Source organism: Stenella coeruleoalba, assembly GCF_951394435.1.
Source record: "Stenella coeruleoalba genome assembly, chromosome: 4".
In the NCBI taxonomy this organism is placed as follows: Eukaryota; Metazoa; Chordata; class Mammalia; order Artiodactyla; family Delphinidae; genus Stenella; species Stenella coeruleoalba.
Window position 1 is genome coordinate 24,896,485 of NC_137149.1, and position 17,223 is coordinate 24,913,707.

General features: G+C 36.5%; 1 long non-coding RNA gene across 1 annotated transcript in view; it reads left to right on the top strand.

The window, feature by feature from the left end:
• LOC307186179 overlaps positions 1-17,223 on the top strand; it is a 332,682-nt gene that overhangs the window by 100,918 nt on the left and 214,541 nt on the right. The window contains exon 2 of the long non-coding RNA XR_013828263.1: positions 1,182-1,238. This is a non-coding gene — a long non-coding RNA (uncharacterized lncRNA). The remainder of the gene's footprint in view (positions 1-1,181; positions 1,239-17,223) is intronic.

The window sequence follows — 17,223 nt, forward strand, 5'->3', positions numbered from 1 at the left end:
TGTCAGTGATAAGGTCTTGCCTCTCAAAACCAGACAGGTGCTGGTGGCCATTTTTCCTTTTTTAAAAGCGTTTGTAGAAACAACTTACAGAAAATAGAAATAAAGAAAATAGAAATGAAAACAAATGCTCATGCCATTTTGGAAATAGTAGTTAGATATAAAATGTTGAGATATTAGAATTTTACTGACTCAGAAAGATAAATTTAAGAATAAAAATATTGAAACATACTTTTCACAGCTAACCCACATATTTTTATCTTACTTAGGTGTGTATGTGTGTGTGTGTGTGTGTGTATATGTTTTCATCTTATCTCTACCCCATAGCTTGACTTTCTTAGGGAAGAAGGAGCAGGGCATATTTGACACTTTTGTTAGTAGATCATTTTTAACCAGCTTCTTCATTAAGAATCATGAAAAAAGACAAATAATAACAATGGCCATAAAGGAAGGCATGGGACATTTTATTTTATATTAATACTCATGTGAGTAAAAATAAAATTAATACATAAATTAAGAAACATATATACATAATTGCAAGTAATCATATAGTATAAGAAATGGGAAAGAAAAAGGATTTTTAATACATTAATGTATTTTTTGAAGAAAGTACATAAATACAAAATGATAAACACTGCCAAAAAGTGCACTCTACCGGTTCAAAGAATGCTATGCACAGTGATTTCATGGAAGTAATGAGAGTTCTGTTTCTTTGTATTTACAGTCACTGTTATTGTTGTTTATATCTAAACATTGAAATGGAATATGGAGCACCACAAGGCTTAGAGTTGTGAACTGTACCCTGAGTGAGCTCAAATGATTCTGAATATTATGAACTAACTCTCCATGGGGATTCATGTGGCAAAGCTGTGCTGTGTCTAGGGCTCAATGTATTGTTGGGAGTTCTCCAAATTAACATTTGCATGCACTACAATTTTTTATTAAACTATAAGTAATGTAAATGCACTAATTAGAAGCTCAATTATATGTTTTCAATCAGTATTAACTATAGCAGTTGTCTTAACCAACAAATGATTTTTTTCAGGAAGAATGTTTAATCAGTGATATTAATAAGATTACCAATACAAAATGAGTTTTTGAAAAATAAAACAGGCCAACATTGAATTGATTTTATCACTGCTTACAAATTTCCCATAGACAATGCATCTTCTTTTTTCCCACAGCTTAGACAAACCACTCTCCCTGCCCCACTGTTGGTCCACCACTGGAAAGAATAATTAGTAAGTACTTCACATAAAGTGTGACATGCTATTTAAGTTTTAAAACACTTAAATGACATTGAACTTAAATTAATTAGAACCGTCTAAGCTGTGTTTGGCAGGCATTCAGTTCAACTTGATATGAGAAGGAATTTGTTATCAATGTACTATGGTAACTGCAGAATTGAAATGAAACTTTCAAGAATCAGGAGGGTTCCAGGTAACTCAGTCTCTAGAACAGGAATTGAGCTATTTGTGCTACTTTTCTTTATCTCCTAATTTTACATGGTATGGGAGAACCTGTAGGATCTTATTGTTACTGAACCAAACTTGGGTCCACTTGCCCTCGCACAGTAAATACAATCTACTGACAGTGGGTTGTGGTGAAGGAAAGTGCATCATTTATTTCAGGGGCCAAGCAAGGTGTATGGGCAGCTAGTGCTCAAAAGATGGAACTCCCCAATGGGTTTCAAGGAAAAGCTTTTAAAGGCAAGGTGAAGGAGAGAAGTCTCCAGGTGCCTGATCAGCTTATGCATAGTTCTGTGATTGGTTTATGGTGATGTAACACGGTGTGTCACAGGGGTTATTAACATTATCAATCCTCAGGTTTCAGCCAGTCCGGGGACTATGTGCTCATGGTTATCATGCAGTTAACTTCTTCCATCTGGTGGTGGTGTTAGTATCTGTAAAACAACTCAGGACTGTGCATCAGACATGTATCTATGTTCTTCAGTGAGGAAATAAAGATTCTGTGACTACCTTATGGCAGATTTACTGTTTAAATTGTTACCAGTTCTCCTAGCCCAACTACTGTTGTTTTGTAAGTACATGTTCACATTCTTTCAGTCATTAATTCTTTTATTTATTTATTTTTAATTTTTGGCTGTGCTGTGCAGGTTGTGGGATCCTAGCTCCCCGATCAGGGATCAAACCCGTGCCCCCACAATGGAAGCACGGAGTCCAAACCACTGGATTGCCAGGGAAGTCCCTCAACTGCCTTTTTAAAATTTTTTAATAGATATTTATTGGAGTATAGTTGCTTCACAATACTGTTAGTTTATGTTATATTCCACGTGGGAAAACATATAAGTTGGGCAACATCCAGGCAAAGTAACTACATTCAAGATACTTTTGATGTTTCATTGTGTATCCTTTTCATGCATATTTTTAAATTTATTTTTTAATTGAAATATAGTTGATGTACAATATTCTATGTTATAGATGTACAATACAGTGATTCCCAATTACATTTATTTTTTATTTTATTTTTTAATAGATCTTTACTGGAGTATAATTGTTTCACAATGCTGTGTTAGTTTCTGTTGTACACCAAAGTGAATCAGCCATATGCATACATATGTCCCCAAATCCCCTCCCTCTTGAGTCACCCTCCCATCCTCCTTATCCCATATCTCGAGGTCATCACAAAGCACTGAACTGATTTCCCTGTCCTATGCTGCTGCTTCCCACTAGCTAACTGTTTTACATTCGGTAGTGTAGATATGTCAATGCTACTCTCACTTCACCCCAGCTTCCCCTCCCACCCCATGTCCTCAAGTCCATTCTCTATGTCTACATCTTTATTCCTGCCCTGCAACTAGGTTCATCAGTACAATTTTCTTTTTCTTTAGATTCCATATATATTTGTTAGCATACAGTATTTGTTTTTCTCTTTCTGATTTACGTCACTCTGTATGGCAGACTCTAGGTCCATCCACCTCACTACAAATAACGCAATTTCATTTCTTTTTATGGCTGAGTAATATTCCATTGTATATATGTGCCATATCTTCTTTATCCATTCATCTGTCTATGGACATTTAGGTTGGTTCCATGTCCTGGCTATTGTAAATAGTGCTGCAATGCACATTGTGGTACATGTCTCTTTTTGAATTATGGTTTTCTCAGGGTATATGCCCAGTAGTGGGATTCCTGGGTCATATGGTAGTTCTATTTTTAGTTTTTTAAGGAACCTCCATACTGTTTTCCATAGTGGTTGTATCAGTTTACATTCCCAACAGCACAGGAGGGTTCCCTTCTCACCATACCCTTTCCAGCATTTACTGTTTGTAGATTTTTTGATAATGGCCATTCTGACCAGCATGTGGTGGTACCTCACTATAGTTTTGATTTGCATTTCTCTAATAGTGATGTTGAGCATCTTTTCATGTGCCTCTGGCCATCTGTATGTCTTCCTTGGTGAAATGTCTATTTAGGTCTTCCACCCATTTTTTAACTGGATTGTTTGTTTTTTTGATATTGAGTTCCATGAGCTGTTTGTATATTTTGGAGATTAATCCTTTGTCTGTTGTTTCATTTGCAAATATTTTCTCCCATTCTGAGGGTTGTCTTTTCGTCTTGTTTATGGTTTCCTTTGCTATGCAAAAGGTTTTAAGTTTAACTAAGTCCCATTTGTTTGTTTTTGTTTTTATTTCCATTACTGTAGGAGGTGGTTCAAAAAAGATTTTGCTGTGGTTTATGTCAAAGGGTGTTTTTCCTATGTTTTCCTCTAAGAGTTTTATAGTGTCTGGTCTTACATTCAAGTCTTCAATCCATTTTGAGTTTCTTTTTATGTATGGTGTTGGGAAGTGTTCTAATTTCATTCTTTTACATGTAGCTGTCCAGTTTTCCCAGCACTACTTATTGAAGAGGCTGTCTTTTCTCCATTATATGTTCTTGCCTCCTTTGTTTTAAATTAGGTGCCGATATGTCCATGGGTTTATCTCTGGGCATTCTATCCTGTACCATTGATCTATGTTTCTGTTTTTGTGCCAGTACCATACTGTCTTGATTACTGTAGCTTTGTGGTATAGTTTGAAGTCAGGGAGCTGATTCCTCCAACTCTGTGTTTCTTTCTCAAGATTGCTTTGGCTATTCAGGGTCTTTTGTGTTTCCATACAAAGTGTTAAATTTTTTGTTCTAATTCTGTGACAAATGCCATTGGTAGTTTGATAGGGATTGCATTGAGTCTTTAGATTGCTTTGGGTAGTGTAGTCATTTTCACAATATTGATTCTTCCAATCCAAGAACAAGGTATATTTCTCCATCTGTTTATGTCATCTTTGATTTCTTTCATCAGTGTTTTATAGTTTTCTGAGTACAAGTCTTTCACTTCCTTAGGCAGATTTATTCCTAGGTATTTTATTCTTTTTGTTGCTGTGGTAAATGGGAGTGTTTCCTTAATTTCTCTTTCTTATTTTTTGTTGTTGGTGTATAGGAATGCCAGAGATTTCTGTGCATTAATTTTGTATCCTGCACCCTTACCAAATTCACTGATTAGTTCTAGTAGTTTTCTGGTGGCATCTTTAGGATTTGCTATGTATAGTATCATGTCATCTGCCAACAGTGATAGCTTTACTTCTTCTTTTCCAATTTGGATTCCTTTTATTTATTTTTCTTCTCTGATTGCTGTGGCTAGGACTTGCAAAACTATGTTGAATAAGAGTGGCAAGAGTGGACATCCTTGTCTTGTTCCTGATTTTAGTGGAAATACTTTCAGTTTTTCACCATTGAGTATGATGCTTGCTGTGGGTTTATCATACATGGCCTTTATTATGTTGATGTAGGTGCCCTCGATGGCCATTTTCTGGAGAGTTTTTATCATAAACGTGTGTTGAATGTTGTCAAAAGCTTTTTCTACATCTATTGAGATAATCACCTGGTTTTTATTCCTTACTGTGTTAATGTGGTGTGTCACATTGATTGATTTGCCTATAATGAAGAATACTTGCATCCCTGGAGCAAATCCCACTTGATCATGGTGTATGATCCTTTTAATGTGCTGTTGGATTCTGTTTGCTAGTATTTTGTTCAGGATTTCTGCATCTATGTTCATCAGTGATATTGGTCTATACTTTTCTTTTTTTGTGATTTGTTTTTCTGATTTTGGTATCAGGGTGATGATGCCTTCGTAGAATGAATTTGGGAGTGTTTCTCCCACTGCAGTTTTTTGAAAGAGTTTGAGAAGGATGGGTGTTAGGTCTTCTCTAAATGTTTCATAGAATTCAACTGTGAAGCCATCTGGTCCTGGACTTTTGTTTGTTGGAAGGTTGCGATTTACAGTTTCAATTACATTACTTATGATAGGTCTATTTATACTTTCTAATTATTCCTACTTCAGTCTTGGAAAATTGTACCTTTCCAAGAAGTGTCCATTTCTTCGTGGCTGTCCATTTTATTGGCATATAGTTGTTTGTAGTAGTCTCCTATAATCATTTGTATTTCTGCAGTGTCAGTTGTGATTTTGCCTTTTTCATTTCTAATTTTATTGGTTTTCGTCCTCTCCCTTTTTTTTGTTGTTGTTGAGTCTGGCTGAGGGTTTATCAATTTTGTTTATCTTCTCAAAGAACCAGGTTTTAGTTTTATTCATCTTTGCTATTGTTTTCTTCATTGCTACTTCATTTATTTCTGCTCTGATCTTTATGATTTCTTTCCTTCTACTAACTTTGGGTTGTCTTTATTCTTCTTTCTCTAGTTGTTTGAAGTGTAGGGTTAGATTTTTTATTTGAGATTTTTCTTGTTTCTTGAGGTGAGATTGAAATGCTATAAACTTCCCTCTTAGAACTGCTTTTGCTGCATCCCATAGGTTTTGGGTCATAATGTTTTTGTTGTCATTTGTTTCTCTGTATTTTTTAATTTCTTCTTTGATTTCTTCAGTGATCTCTTGGTCATTTAGTAGCACATTGTTTAGCCTCCATTTAGTTGTGTTTTTTACAGTTTTTTTTTCCTGTAATTGATTTCCAATCTCATAGCCTTGTGGTCAGAAAAGATGCTTGATATGATTTCAGTTTTCTTAAATTTTCCGAGGCTTGATTTGTGGCCCAAGATGTGATCTATCCTGGAGAAGTATCCATGTGCACTTGATAAGAAAGTGTATTCTGCCACTTTTGGGTGGAATGTTTTATAAATATCAATTAATTCTATCTGGTCTGTTGTGTCATTTAAAGCTTGTGTTTCCTTGTTTAGTTTTATGTTTGGATGATCTGTCCATTGGTGTAAGTGGGATGTTAAAGTCCCCTACTAGTATTGAGTTATTGCCAATTTTTCCTTTCATGATTGTTAGCATTTGTCTTATGTATTGAGGTGCTCCTATGTTGGGTGCATAAAAATTTTTAATTGTTATATCTTCTTCTTGGATTGATCCTTTGATTATTATGTAGTGTCCCTTCTTATCTCTTTTAACAGTCTTTATTTTAAAGTCTATTTTATCTGATACTACTATTGCTACTCCATCTTTCTTTTGATTTCCATTTGCATGGAATATCTTTTTCCATCCCTTCACTTCCAGTCTGTATGTGTCCCTGGGTCTGAAGTGGGTCTCTTGTAGCCAACATATATATGAGTCTTGTTTTTGTATCCATTCAGCCACTCTGTGTCTTTTGGTTGGGGCATTTAATCCATTTACATTCAAGGTTATTATCTATATGTATGTTCCTATTACCATTTTCTTAATTGTTTTGGGTTTGTTTTTGTGCATCTTTTTCTTCTCTTGTGTTTCCCACCTAGAGAAGTTTCTTTAGCATTTGTTGTAAAGCTGGTTTGGTGGTGCTGAATTCTCTTAGCTTTTGCTTGTCTGAAAAGCTTTTGATTTCTCTGTTGAATCTGAATGAGATCCTTGCTGGGTTGAGTGATCTTGGTTGTACGTTTTTCTCTTTCATCACTTTAAATGTAACCTGCCACTCCCTTCTGGCCTGCAAAATTTCTGCTGAGAAATCAGCTGATAACCTTATGGGGATTCTTTTGTATATTATTTTTTTGTTTATCCCTTGCTGCCTTTAATATTTTTTCTTTCAAGTTAATTTTTGTTAGTTTGATTAATATGTGTCTTGGTATGTTTTTCCTAGGGTTTATCCTGTATGGGACTCTCTGTGCTTCCTGGACTTGGGTGACTATTTCCCTTCCCATGTTAGGGAAGTTTTTGACTATAATCTCTTCGAATATTTTCTCAGACTCTTCCTTTTTCTCTTCTTCTTCTGGGACTCCTATAACTCGAATGTTGGTGCATTTAGTGTTGTCCCCGAGGTCTCTGAGATTGTCTTCAATTCTTTTCATTCTTTTTGCTTTATTATGCTCCTCCCGAGTTCTTTCCACCATTTTGTCTTCCAGCTCACTTATTTGTTCTTCTGCCTCAGTTATTCTGTTATTGATTCCTTCTAGTGTATTTTTCATTTCAGTTATTATGTTGTTCATCTCCATTTGTTTGTTCTTTACTTCTTCTAGATCTTTGTTAAACATTTCTTTTATTTTCTCCATCCATGCCTCCATTCTATTTCCCAGATTCTGGATCATCTTTACTATCATTACTCTGAATTCTTTTTCAGGTAGATTGCCTATTTCCACTTCATTTATTTGGTCTTGTAGGTTTTTACTTTGCTCCTTCATCTGTGACATATTTTTTTGCTGTCTCATTTTTTTTTTTTTTTTCTTTTTATGAGTGGGATTGTGTTCCTGTCTTACTGGTTCTTTGTCCTTAGGCTTCCAAAACCGGAGTTTGTAGGCTGTTGTATAGAGCTGGGTCTTAGTGCTGAGATGAGGACCTCCATCAGACCTCACGCCAATGAATATTCCCTGGGGTCTGAGATTCTCTGTTAGTTCAGTGGTCCAGACTCAGAGCTCCCACCACAGAAGCTCCGGCCTGACCACTGGCTCATGAACCAAGACCCCACAAGCCGTGTGGGGTGGCAAAACAACAACGAAAGAGAACAATAAAAAACTAAAAAATAAAATTAGACTAGGAAACTAACAGATATGTTAGAAAGAATATAAAAATAAAAATATAGATGAATCAACAACTGGAAGGTACATCAGTACCACAATAGTAAAAAAGATGAGGAGGGAAAAAAAAAAAAAAAGAGGAAAAAAAAGGGAAAAGGCCTTGGCTGTGGAGGGTGGGGCCTAAGCAAGGGCAAGGTTTAGGTGGTGGGTGGGTCCTATGCTTAGGACCCATAAGGCTGGAAAAGGCCGTCGGGGCTGTGGGGGGTGAGGCTTAGGCTCAAGGAACAGAAGGGGCCCAGGCGTGCCCCCCACCCGTGGTCTCAGAGGGCGGGGGACCTCACCTGTGAGCCCAGCAAGCTTTGTGGGCTTGACAGGGTCGGGCAAACACCCTCCTCTCCTTTCCTGCTCCTCTGGTCCCAGAGGGCCCCTTCTGCCTGCCTCTCCTGATCTCCCCGACCTCCCTCCTGTGCACCCAAGGACCCATGCAGCCTGGAGGGGACTTTAGGGGTGGTACCAGTATGGGAGCTCAGCAGGCTCCCCAGCCCGAGTGGGCCAGGCAATTGCCCTCTTCTCCTCTCCGGCTCTTCCTGGAGGGTCCCTCCCACCTACCTCTCCTTATCTCCCTGGCCTCAAGGGCATTGATCCTGTCTGGCCTCCACTTCTCCTCCCCCTCTGTCTCCCCACATCCTACCAGCTCACTTGGTGGTTCGTCCCATCTCCTTGGGCATCAGAGTCCCCCACCAACGGCTGGCAGGCACCCTAGTTGCGGGGAGACACTAACTTGGCATCTTCCTGCACCGCCATCTTGACTCTGCCCCTCAGGCATTAATTCTTGAGCCATCCTTTTTTGACTCAGGGGAGGCCTGGGAGCCTATAGATTTTCTACAAACAAGAGGCAGGTGGAGGACATGAAGAGGGATTCTGTCCTGGGAAGGCCCCATAGGGTCCTGCTTGTTTACATTATTTGGAATTGACATTCTGTGTTGAAAGTTTGGTGCCTTGATATAACTGCTGTCTTTGGGATTACATTCATAATTTTTTAATTAATTAATTTCTGGATGCATTGGGTCTTTGTTTCTGTGCACAGGCTTTCTCTAGTTGTGACAAGCGGGGACTACTCTTCGTTGTCGTTCGTGGGCTTCTTATTGTGGTGGCTTCTTGTTGCAGAGCATGGGCTCTAGGCACACGGGCTTCAGTAGTTGTGACATGCGGGCTCAGTAGTTGTGGCACGCGAGCTCTAGAGCACAGGCTCAGTAGTTGTGGTGGCTGGGCTTAGTTGTTCCGAGGCATGTGGGGTCTTCCCGGGCCAGGGCTTGAACCCATATCCCCTGCACTGGCAGGTGGTTTCTTAACCACTGCGCCACCAGGGAAGTCCCTGAAATAAAGTTCTTGACCTGAAACATGACCACCCATTAAGGAAAGGTCAGCCAAAGACTTTCTAATGCTCTTATCTGAGTGACTTTTAATCTTGCTGTTGCATTTGTAAATCCTTGTATATGCTTACTTAGGGCCTATTTATTACATTGTTTCATCACTCTTGTGTTTACTGCTGCCACAGTAGCAGCAATTCAGCAACTGACTACAGAATAATGCAGCTGTATTTGACATATGTAAACATTTGAGGCAGAAAGAGATACTTTACCATGGTGCAAGAGGGAATAAATGGGAATAATGGGATGGAATTAAGAGATGCAAATATCAAGAGAAATCGCCAGTCATTTTTATTAGCCTTAACAGAGAACTTTCAAAAGAAACAAGGCAAAAATATCTTTTGAGACATTAGACCAATATGAGAACAAAATATTGGGAAATTTAAAGAGTTTTACTCTGAGTATGAAATTAAATGAATGAACTTTAATCTGTATTCCCTTCATGAGAAATCCTATTTCATTATCATCTAGGAAAGCAGCAGTAACTGAATTTTAGAGTAGACACATTGTCTCCCCCCACCCCCCCATAAAAAAAACCTCACAGTAAAAATAAAACAGAAGTAATGCATGATGGTATTGTACCTTAAGTATAGAATAAAGAAGTACTTTTTTCATTGTTATGTTTTCTTCGATTCTCAAAAAATAAAAGGTTTGATTTTTTGCTTCAGTTCAAATCAGGGAAAGGTGAATTTCTATTGTTTTCTTTCATTGAAACTCATTTGCAATTGAAGGAACGTGAAAAACTAGGTCAGTGTTTCTCAAAAGTTGCTAGTTAAAATTACAGAATTCTGTTCCTCTCTGCAGACCCACTGAACAAATATTTCTGTGGGTGATTTTCTATACACTGCCTTATACCCCAGGGAAGTCCAAGGCACTCTAAACTTTGAAGAGCATCGGGCTACACACTAATACAAGCTTTACCCTGAAGAATTCATAGAATCAGAATAAGTTAAATATCAAAGGGTAAAATTAAAGTGTGAAAATTTAATAGTTTACTGATATATTATGTGCATGTGACACATTTATATATTATTAATATATACTAAATTTTTTAATAGATAGTATGTATGTTATGTATATATAATATACTTCCCTACATCTGTCTCTGCATAGACAGAATGCAGTACAAATCAAAATATCATATAAAAGGAATTTCTAAATATGTCTTACAAATAAAATCATTTCCAGTTATTCAAACATATTTAATGCTCCTTAAGCTTACCAATTACTTATGTAATATATTATATTTAGATTGTATCTTATTGAAAACAATATTTCTGCCTGATACATTTTTTATTATATCCCTGAACACTGTTCTTTGCATTTATTATTCTAGGTATGCAAGTTGAAAGTGATGCTACCCATATATATGGGAACATATGCTCACAGAAGTATGAAAAGAGATAAGCAATATATTCTAAACTGTTTGTGATCTCAGGTGGCTTCAGCCTGCAGAGGCTTGAGGCAGAGTTTAGGTTCCTGGCCAGAGATTGAGGTCAGGCCATGGCAGTGAGAACACTGAATCCTAACCACTAGACCAGTGGCCAGTGACAAGGCCCTGGCCCTTCGGCTTTGCAGAAAAGAATTCCCACAAAGATAGAAAGTAGTGAAACAAGCAAAGTGTTTATTAGGAGGAAAAAGAGTACAGTATTGTGGATAGACACACTGGTGGGCTCAGAGAGAGAGTCATGCCCTCCTGGTAGTTTAAATCACTTATATGGGGCATTTCTTCCAAGTTTCCTTTGGCCAGTCATTTTGATTTGCCTGGTTCAGAGTCCATATTTGGTATATCTCAGGGTCCTCCCATGTGTGCGCACACATCTCTCAGCCAAGATGGATTCCACCAAAAAGGCCTCTGGGTAGCTAGCATTGCTCCCCTTTTGACTTCCAAGGAGCTTTCTAGTCGGGAAGGTTTCCTTGACTTCGAGAATGAGAAATGTGTGGTCTCTTATCTTTTATCTGGGCAGGGCTTAGCCTCCTCTCTAGATTGTCCTACTGTTTTGGAGTTTCCATACACAGGAAATGAACTCCAGCTGCTCAACCTGGGGCCCATCTATCTCCTGCCTCCTGTGTAGGATGATATTTAAATATGAGATAGATTTGGTCTTTTGGGAATATATTTCATCCATTATTATCATTTCTTCTTAGTTTCTATGTGATCAACAACTATTCAAATAGAAAACTCTGGAAGTTAAATTTGAGACTATTTAAAATGGTCTAGTTTACTTTCTGTGAGTAATAGAAATTAGAATAATTCCTCTGTCTTGAGGATAAGGGGGAATGGCTCATGAATAGGTAAACCTAACCAGCAAGCGATCAGATATAAAAAGGCATTAGTGACAATTACAGCAGGAGTGATCTCTTACAACTAAGAGAAGAAAATCACCTTAGAAAATAACTAGCTCAACCATACAATTTAAATATTAAAAAACTCAAGCCACGAGCTATTAAGTGATTAAGCCAAATTAACTCAGAGTTAATTACGGACTTGGGAGCAGAATCTAATTCTCTTGACTTTAACTTTGATTTTTTTTTTTAAATGTGTGCTGCCTTCATAGATCCCCTGACATTTACTCAACCACGTTTTTGAGAGGCAGATCAAAATTTCTTTCCCCACCTTAAGTCTTCCATCAGTATGTATAATTCAGCATCCTTAGTTGGCTCAGCTGGCTGTGTGAATGAGCAGTTTGAATGTCTATGTATGGCTAGTAGCTTAGAAGGTGCACTGGATTATTTTAGCTGAGGCAGTGTTTCTAAAATAAAATGAAAAGCTACAGCTTCAACTAGCTTTCTAGTAGAATAGAGGGAAAAATATAAAGCAGAGAATGGTCATAACAGAAAATCAGAGGGTAAAATACAGAGGAGCATTATGTTAAAATAAACAATATATTTTAATTATGCTCACAAATTGAAATGCCCCTTCGTTCCCTTTGATCCCTTCAACTGTACCTGAACACAATTTTTCTAATTTTTCTCAGTATTCACCCTCTTAAAAAGTGTCCCTAGAAGTTCCCCTTCCAGTATGGTAAAAGGGGAGCTTCATGGACCTGTTCCCCAAGTTGTTAAAATTGTTAAAAAAAATAATTTGAAGTCTCTAGAAATGTTTTTAACGGCATCCAACAAATTAAGAAGTATTACTCAAGAACATCTCATAAAATTTGTTAAGAACAGAAATAGTTTATGGCATGTGAAACACAATCCATGCCTTTTCCTTCTCAGGTCAGGATGACAAAAACTCTAAATAGGTGCAGCCAAGAACACAAGACTCCCTCTTCCCCAGCTCCTAGTTGAAGGGCTGTGATGTCCTCCCAGTGGGGCAGAATATCCATAGTTTTCATCATTCCCCCAGCTACGTGTTACAGCAGCTCTATTCTGACTGAGTGAGGCCAATAGGTGTGTGGGAGGAGTGTGTGTGTGTGTGTGTGTGTGTGTGTGTGTGTGTGTGTGTGTGTGTGTTTTGGAGGTGGGGGTGGGTTCTTCTGCCCCGTTTGCTTCATAGGAGAGAGATTCTACCTCAGACTCTGCACACTGAGAATACTAGTGACTTAATTGCCCTTACCCTGGCTCTAGAGAGAAGTGGATAAATGTTACTAAACAATAGAGCTAGTTACATAACAAACAAGCAAATAACAATAATAAACTATGGGAGGTGAGGCAGAACCCAGAATTCCTACATTATATTACATAATATCTAGATTTCAACAAGAATTATAAGACATGAATAGAAACAAAATAGCCTGAATCATACATGAAGAGAAAAAAGCAAACAATAGAAACTGCCAGTGAGAGTAACCAGATGTTGGATTTAAGACAGACTTTAGAGTAGCCATTATAAATAATGGCTCAGATATTCAAAGAACTAAAGGAAATCATGATTAAAGAAGTAAAGGAATATATGTTGAGAACTATAAAACACTGATAAAGGAAATTGAAGATGATTCAAAAAAATGGGAAGATATTCCATGCTCTTGGACTGGAAGAATTAATATTGTTAAAATGGCCAAACTACCCAAAGCAATCTACAGATTCAATGTGATTCCTATCAGATTACCCATGACATTTTTCACAAAACTAGAACAAATAATCCTAAAATTAATATGGAACTATAAAAGACACAGAATTGCCAAAGATACTCTGAGGAAAAGAACAAAGCTGGAGGCAAAACCCTCCCAGACTTCAGACAATACTACATAGCTACAGTAATCAAAGCAGCATGCTATTGGCACAAAAACAGATGTATGGATCAATGGTAGAGAATAGAGAGCCCAGCAATAAACCCACACACCTATGGTCAATTAATCTTCAACGAAGGAGGCATGAATATACAATGGAGAAAAGACAGTTTCCTTAGGAAGTGGTGTTAGGAGCGTTGAACAGCTACATGTAAATCAATGAAGTTAGAATACTCCCTCACACCATACACAAAAATAAACTCAAAACTGGCTTAAAGACTTAAATATGACATGACACCATAAAACTCCTAGAAGAAAACATAGGCAAAACATTATCTGACATACATCACAGCAATGTTCTCTTAGGTCAGTTTCCCAAGGCAAAAGAAATAAAAGTAAAAGTAAACAAATGGGACATAATCAAATTTACAAGCTTTTGCACAGCAAAGGAAGCCATAAACAAAATGAAAAGACAGTCTACAGACTAGGAGAAAATATTAGCAAATGACGTGACAAACAAGGGCTTAATTTCCAAAATATACAGGTGGCCAACATACATATGAAAATACGCTCAGCTTCACTAATTATTAGAGAAATGCAAATCAAAACTACAGTGAGGTATCACCTCACACTACTCAGAATGGCTATCATCAAAAAGTCTACAAATAATAAATACTGGAGAAGGTGTGAAGAAAAGCGAACCGTCCTAACTTGTTGGTGGGAATGTAACTTGGTGCAGCCACTATGGAAAACAGTATGGGCGTTCCTTAAAAACCTAAAAATAGAGTTGCCGTATGATCCAGCAATCCCACTCTTGGGCATATATCTGGAGAAAACTCTAATTTGAAAAGATCCGTGCACCACAATGTTCAGAGCAGTACTATTTACAATAGCCAAGACATGGAAACAACCTAAATGTCCATTGACAGTTGAATGGATAAAGAAGATGTGGTACATATACACAATGGAATACTACTCAGCCATAAAAAAGAATGAAATAATGCCATTTGCAGCAACATGGATGGACCTAGAGCTTATCATACTAAGTGAAGTCAGAAAGAGAAAGTCAAATATCATATGATACCACTTATATGTGGAATCTAAAATATGATACAAATGAACTTCTTTATTACACAGAAACAGACTCACAGACATAAAAAACAAACTTATGATTACCAAAGTGGAAAGGGGGAGGAGGGATAAATTAGGAGTTTGGTATTAGCAAACTACTACATATAAAATATATAAACAACTAGGTCCTACTGTATAGCACAGGGAACTATATTCAATATCATCTAATAAACCATAATGGAGAAGAATATGAAAAAAGAATATACATATATATATATATATAAAACAATCACTTTGCTGTACAGCAGAAACTAACACAACATTGTAAATCAACTATACTTCAATATAATAAATAGAAGAAATAAAGGAAGATATGATGTCTTATCAAATTTATAAAGAGATTGAAATTATAAAAACGGAATGGAAATTCTGAGGTTGAAAATTCAATAAATGAAATTAGAAATTCATTAGATGGGTTCAGTAGTAGATTTTAAACAGCAGGGAAAATATCAGCTAACTTCAAGATAGTTCAGTAGAGATTATGCAATTTGAAGAACAAAGAGAGAGAATCAAGAAGAATGAGCAGAGTCTCAGAGAAATGATGGGTACCTTAAAGATAACAGTGTACATGTAATGGGAGTGCCAGAAGGAAAAGAGAGAAAAATATGCAACGAATGTCTTAAAACTTCCAAAAATTGATGAAAATATTATTTACACATCCAAGAAGCTTGCCAAAATCTAAGTAGGATAAACACAAATTAATCCACAAACAGACTCATCGTAGCAAAAATGCTAAAAGCCAAAAACAAGGAGAAATTTGGAAGGTGGCAAAAGAAAAATGACTACTCCTAAGTGACCCCGATAAGAATAGAGGCTTATTTATCATCAGAAACAAGGCCAGAAGGCAGTAGGATAACGTATTCAAAATATTAAAAGAGAAAAATAACCTGTCAATCAAGAATTCTATATCCAGAAAAAACATCTTAAAAAAAGAAGGTGAAATAAAAACGTTGTAAGAAAAACAAAAGCTAAGTGAATTTGCAGTTAGTAGACCCACTTTACAAAATATTCCATGGGAAGTTTTTCTGTAAGTGATTCCAGATGGTAACTCAAATCCATATGAAAAAGCAAAAAGCACTGATAAAGACAACTATGCAATTATCAAAGACACGGTAAATACATATCTCATCTCCTTTCTTCTTTTAGCTGATTTAAAAACCAATTACATTAAATAATATGTACATAATATTGCTGAGCATATAGCATATAAAAATATAATATATTTTTCAATACTAGCACAAAGGAGGCAGGTAAAAGCAAGGTAGTATTGGGCTAAGTAAATGACTCCAGATTGTGACTGAAACCCACAGGAAAAAAATGAAGGGAAACAGAAATGGCAAATAGTTAAGATTACAAAAGCTATAAATATATACTTGCTGTCCATACTTAGCTTCTTTAAAAGATGTAAAATTATGCAAATAATAATTATAAAAATACATTGTTGAGTGTGAAATATATATAGATGAAATATGTATATTAATACTCCCATTTCATTTCTGTATCACATTGGAATAAATCTGAAACAGAATCTGATATTATTTATGTGGTAGCCCTAGAGAAATCACTAATAACTCAAAACTAAATAATGAAAAATGATAGAAGAAATGAAAATGTCAGATTAGAAAATAATCTCTTATTGGAAATAAAGCAGTAAGGGAGGGTTACATACACACAAAAAGACATGTGAAAAACATAAAATAAAAGGTAAAATGGTAGACAAATTAAATTATATTAATAATAGCTTTACATGTAAATTGATAAAACAATTCTATCAAAAGGGAAAGATCAAAAGGATTAAAAAAAGATAGTATTCTGCATATGCCATCTCCATGAGACACACTTTAGATTCAAAGATACAAATAGATGGAAAGTAAAAGAATAGAAAAAAAGATATATATCATGCAAACAGCATTTAAAAGAAAGCTGTAGTGGCTATATGAATATCAGACATTCTTGACTTTAAAATGTTTTTACGGATACAAGGGTACATTTTATAATGGTAACAGGGTCAAAACATCAGGAAGCTATAACAATTATAAAAATATTCATTCCTAAATACAGAGCCCCAAAAGACATGAAGCAAAAACTGATAGAAATGAAGGTTGACAGACATTTTAACAATAATAATTAGAAACATCAATACTCCAACTTTCAGTAATGAATATGAAGACTAGGCAGATGATCAACAGGAAATGGAAGATTTGAAAAACACTGTAAACTGATTAGATCCAACAAGCATCAATAGAGCACACCATCCAACAGCAAAATAATATTCTTCTCAAGTGAACATGGAACATTCTCCTTATACCATATGCTAGTGATTTAAAATATAGTGCATTAAAGAAAAAAATTTGTGGTATTGTAATGCCAATGAATCAGGAGAGAATTGCCATTGAAAAGATAATTTATTACTCAAAGTAATCAAAAGGAGGGGACACGCCATATCTTGCAGGGCCACAGGAGAAAACCCTGAGGTTCACAGCAGACAGAGAGAGATGAGAACTGTAGGCACAAATCTTTATGGTGGTTTATGTGGGAAAGAATGGGTGAGGCAAGGTA